The sequence below is a fragment of the Simochromis diagramma genome, unplaced genomic scaffold (genome assembly GCF_900408965.1).
Source record: "Simochromis diagramma unplaced genomic scaffold, fSimDia1.1 OVJJ01000438.1, whole genome shotgun sequence".
In the NCBI taxonomy this organism is placed as follows: domain Eukaryota; kingdom Metazoa; phylum Chordata; class Actinopteri; order Cichliformes; family Cichlidae; genus Simochromis; species Simochromis diagramma.
Window position 1 is genome coordinate 1189568 of NW_024387263.1, and position 5789 is coordinate 1195356.

The 5789-nt window shown below is 41.4% G+C and overlaps 1 long non-coding RNA gene across 1 annotated transcript in view; it reads right to left on the reverse strand.

The window, feature by feature from the left end:
• Positions 1-5423: 5423 nt before the first annotated feature.
• Positions 5424-5789, reverse strand: part of LOC120715416 — a 2021-nt gene continuing 1655 nt past the window's right edge. Inside the window, exon 2 of the long non-coding RNA XR_005691627.1 lies at positions 5424-5789. This exon is cut by the window's right edge and continues 543 nt beyond it. This is a non-coding gene — a long non-coding RNA (uncharacterized LOC120715416).

Genomic DNA, 5789 nt, shown 5'->3' on the forward strand with positions numbered 1-5789 from the left:
GGCTGCACGAAGACCCGCTGTTAGAGCCGAGAAGCGGGCTGCAGAGTCACGGAAGCTCCCTGCACGGAAACCTTCTGGTTTGGTAACAGCAGCAATGTCAACGGAATCTGTCCGGCACTGAATAGTGTCCGGGTAGAAATATACAAAGTGAAGAAAAGGTCCGCTTTTAACCCGCTCCGATTAAAGTTGAATCTTCCATTGCTGGAAGAGGAACTTGGAGCCTTCACTGAAGTTAAGCAGGAATACTGCACTGCAAAAATACCATTCAAAAGAAAGTACACTTAAAGCACTAAGCTCAAGCATTTCAGGGTAAGATAAGATAAGATACCCCCCACCCCCAATCTTAATAAGGTAACAAAAAACAATCAAATACACATAAACACACACAACACATACACACACACACACACACACACACACACACACACACACACACACACATGTATTACAAAGTCACAAAAAGTAAGAACAGATGGCCCCGCCCCTCCCTGATCCTGGTTCTGCTGGAGGTTTCTTCCTGTTAAAAGGGAGTTTTTCCTTCCCACTGTCGCCAAAGTGCTTGCTCATAAACAAACATTTTTATTGTAATTCCACAAAGAGTAAAGTAACTGTACACTGGGGGATAGCAAGCTTTGTAAGAATTAAATCTACTGACAATGACAAATGTGACGTTGACCTTGAGTGCATTTCCAGTGAAGACCTATTATCATTGTGTGTAAGCTTTGACAAATCCTCCAAGACGTCTGTGGATCGATAGACTAACAAATGTCTCACAATAGCATGAGCTTATAAGTCCTTTGGCTGTGCTAAAATAAATTGGACACATAATTTTAAATGTTTGCTTTCCATCCCACAGAAAATAGGATTTTCCTTCCAGGAATACTGCAATGATGCAACATTTCCCACCAAAGTCACATTCAAGGATGATACAGCAGGCTGACATAAACCATAATTATTCTTTAAATCTGTAAAAAGTCTTTGACAAGGAAACCCGATTACCTCTCTGTCAAACTTGCTTTGTAGTTAGAGCCAATAAACAGAGTGGAAACATCAGTGGGACACATTAAGACTTTAAAAACAGTCTCATGTTCTTTGTGGACACAACAGCTGAGGTAATGTTTGAGTTGCCCCTCCATCACTTTCAGTTTTTCCCGTGTCTCAGCTGGAAGTGTTTGTGTGTGCGGGGGTTTCTGTCGTGTTGCAGTTAGAAGGTCACAATCATTAACGGTAACCTTCAGCAGAGAGTTGCACTGTCGACACCTCAGCCTGAACGTGAGAGAGGACAAATATTGTTCAAGGCCAGAGAATGAAGTGGTCCTTCAGAAGAAAGACAAACAGGAGTCCAGAAAAGACAAAGAGAAACAGAAGGAAAAGGGTGTGAAAAGGGAAAAGTGGAAGGTCGAGTGCATTTTCACGGAGGAAATGAAATCAGCGGCGTCAGATCGATGCTGAACACAAACTCTTACAAAAATACTGCAGCGCTGAGTTATGAGACACAAACGAGCTGGAGAGGCCAGGTCTGGTTTCTGCTTCCTCTGCAGTCAGTCTGAAGTTTTACTCCCTACGCTGACCTCACCTGACAACACACGCACACGCACACGCACACGCGCGCACACACACACGCGCGCACACACACACGCACACACACAAATTCCAAAAAAGTTGTTTAAAATGTAAATAAAGCAGAATCCAGTGATTTATAAATCTCCCACTTTACACAATAGCACATAGAAAAGATTAGAAAATGTTCAAATTTTAGAAAGATATGAGCTCATTTTGAACTTCATGGCAGCTGCTTGTCTCTAAATGTTGGGACAGGGCCGTGTTTCCCACTGTGCAGTTTCCCCTCTTCTTTTAACTACAGTCTGTAAACATCTGGACTTCCAGAAGAAGAATTCCCAGAATTCCCATTCTGGTCCGATGGAGGAGTCGAGCTGCTCGGCAGTCCTGGCGCTTCTTTTCCTGTCTTTGGTTCCACGAAGCTCCACATGTTCTCAGCCGGTGAAAGATCTGGACTGCAGGCACCCGGACTCTTCTACTGTGAAGCTAAACTGCCGGATGCCGTCTGTGGTTTAGCATCATCCGGCTAAAATATGGAAGCCTTCTCTGAAAAAGGTCTGGTTCGGACATATGCTGTTTAAAATCCTCTGTATTGATGGGACCCCTCCCACCTGAACTGGATTAGAGGGAGATGATGGATGGATGCTATGTCTTAATGAACTGACAGAAAACTTTTATAAACTGGAAACAAATGAAAAAAAAAAGCATAATTGTTTATTAATCTGAGGGAAGACAACCAGATTAATAACTGTAGGGAAAGGTTACAAAAGCCTTCGGGGGTGGATTAATAATCTGGCCTCATTTAGCTGCAAACAGGTTTATTAATGAGTGTTTTAACTCCTGATGTTTTATGGTTTCACAAGTAAAAATAGAAGATTGTCTAATATTATAATGAACCGTAGATTCAGGTTTAGTTTGGGTTTAGGTGACGTTAGGCTTAGGTCAGAGACTGAGGGTGTAAATGCTTCAGATGCTTAGACTTCAGGAAATGCCAGCACACATGCTGGTTTTACACGAGAACTAAATGAGCATCCGCTCTTTAAACTGGTGCGGTCCAACCCTGCGATGGCCTGTAGAGACGCAGCAGGTATCCTGTGGATGAGATAATATATTCCACTTGTGCATTCACTTTTCAGAGGTGGGCACAGTCCAAACGCACTTTTTTGTTTTTTGTGTGATTGTCTGTGTCTGCAGTTGTGCGTTTTTGTATTAATAAAGAGTGATAAATGACAGGCGGAGAGGAAGTGTTGGATTCCTGCTCGGCTCCTGTTTCTGTGAGAAACCTCGCTAAAGAAAGCAGACATAAATAATGGCTGCCACGCCGCCATCCTGCCTGCGATACACTGCGTCTGTGTTCATGTATTACTCATGTTGTGGGGACAGAAGTCTGTTTACACAGTCGCGTTAAAGGGAACGACTTCCTTTGGAGGACCTGAAGCATATCGCTGTTGCGTCCACTGAAAAACTGAATAGGCTTAGTTTAAGCTAAGATTTAGATTAGTTTTAGGAACATAACTCCTGAGCTTTAGCACAATATTCCAGTTTCAGGAGACAGACCCTCTCTTTTTTGAAAGACTTTTCCTTTTTGATAATTTTATACTTAGTCCTGGATCAGGTGATCTAACTCAACCTTTGGTTATGTTGTTATTGGCCAGCGAAACTATTACAGAGAGACACGGCGCTCAGAGAGTCCCGAAGTCAAATCTGTGGGTGAGTTCTGTAAGACCAAAGATGGTCGTTTACTTCCAGATGATAAAAGAATAGATGGCCTCCTCTGGGTTGCTCCCCCAAGTCACCGAGTTCAGGCATGTTGTATAATGTTTTCAGGCGATGGGAAGGTGGAGCTTGAGGTGTATCAGGCCATCATGGTGGAGATTGGAGAAGGATCTTAGCTGGATGGTGATGCTTTGGATTTACTATCAAATCTAAATCTACGCCAATCCCCACCTGTGGTCATGAGCTCATGGTAGTAACTGAAAGAATGAGGTTGTGGATGCAAGCAGCCAAAATGAATTCCTCCGTAGGGTCGCTGGGTTCAGCCTTGGAGGTAGGATAAGACGCCAGACATCTGGAAGAAGCTTGGAGTGGAGTTGCTTCTCCTTCACTTTGAGAAGAGCCAGCCATGTGATTAAAATGCTGCCTGGCACTTTGCCTTGGAGGTGCTCTGTCCCAAATGAGAGAAGAGAGATTATGTATCTTGTCTAATAGCAGTACCTCCTGAATCTCCAAGAGCGAGAAGATGGACGGATGGACGGATGAAAAGCTCTATAACACCAAAGTTTGGATAAAGTTAGAAATTATTTCAAGTACTTTTGTCTGATCAGATTTGATTGTACACATGCATTTATGTGGCCAGAAGCAGTTCAGGATGGTTGCAGAGTGGTGAAGCTTGTTTCTGGAAGGACTTTGTATTTTGTACTCAGGACTGAAAACATCTTCACTCCTCTTTTTTCATGCTCCATGTATTTATGTGCCACTTTTTTCTCCTCTCAGAAAATGTCTGGCTCTCCCCGAGCCTGGTTCTGCTGGAGGTCTCTTCATGTTTTTTTCCTCTCACTGGTTTCCAAGTGCTTCCTCCCAGGGTCACAGGTCATCATCTGACTGTTGAGGTTCTCTCTCATTGTAATTTATTTAAATTTTATTTTCCAATAGAAAACATTTTGAGATGATCTCAAACTCAGTCTGGTCCTCACTAAAAGGCCTAACCTAGCACACACACACACGCCAGGTATTCATATCTTGCTTTCCCTGACCCCAACCCTTACCATGAAAAATGAATGCCTAACTCTAACCCTCAGCCCAACCATAACCATAACCTAATAACCTAGATGATTATGATAATAACTAGAAAGTGCATTTTCTGAAGAAACTGCAGTGTGAATGCTTGAATCTGAATGTATGCACTGAAATGAATTAATTGCTGAATTTAAGTTAAAAATTTTGAATGAGATGAAAAATACAGAAATTTGCACCTGAAAACAAAAGTGCAGAACTGCTAAAAGCTGACAACCACACAGAAGAAGTTGGAAAATAGCTGAAAATGTTTTAAATGTAAATTAGAAAAATTTAAGAAATGAGAAAAGAAATTTAGACTAAGAAAAACAAAAAAGAAAACATCTGAATTAATATTAAAAGTTCATATTCTTTGAATCACTGAATGACTAAAATGTGATCCCTCCGCTTGGATCCACACAGTTTAAAAAATTTAAAAGTCTGAGCTTTGAAAGACAGTGTTGGAAAGAGAACAACGATGGCGACGTTTTGAGGGTAAAATGATGGCTTTAACACTGTGGACACAGCAGCAGTTGAAAGAGAAGTGTTTAAGATGAATCTTGGCAGAGTGAGAGAGAGAGCTCGTTAAGCAGGCAGGTGTGAGCCTGGTTGCTATAGTGACTGCACCCAATGGCTCCATACACACGACACAGACATGCACCTCACTTTTGCTGCTTAAAATGAACAGAAAAGTCAGGCCGAAACAAATTCTTCCCAAATGAAAAGTACATGTCGTATTGACAAAATTCTTTCACCGTGAGCGACAGCAATGTCTAGTCTACCAAATTCTCAGTTTTCATGCCTGTGGAGTTTATTATATGGACGTGGTGACAGTGTAAAGACACCATGCTCTTCTGATTTTCAAACGAACCTTCTGAGCCATTTTAACATTAGAGTCTATGGAAGAGTTGGAGGGAGGAGGCTGTGCATTGGTGACATTTACGAAAGAACCATAACACCTAGGACAATAGTAAACACATTGGATGAAAGAGGACAGCGATGGCTACGTTTTGAGGGTAAAATCATACCTGTAGAGCAAACGCAGTGGACACAGCAGCAGTTTTAGAAAAGATTTTATGATTAATTTTTTCGCTCCTCTCACTCTAGCAGTTGAGCTGTCTCACTCTAGCCCCAACATTCCGTCCCATACACACCCATTATAAACTCTGAAACGGGTGAAAAAACATCATGAAACTTAAACTGGAACTGAAGAAAAAGTATAATAGATATTGAAAAGATAAATACAAGTTGGATAGTTGAATGTCTTGTCTTCGTTTTAAAGTTTGAATGGTGGCTCTATGTCAATGTATGTGGAAGTAGATACAGTTTAAAGAGGAGGAAGTTGAATGAGAATTTGAAGGGTCTCCCCATTGAAATACATGGGAAATTTTTGTTGAAAAAAGTTGAATAAAATTAAAAATATAAATGTTAAAAATGAGAAAAATAGAAGCAGTCAT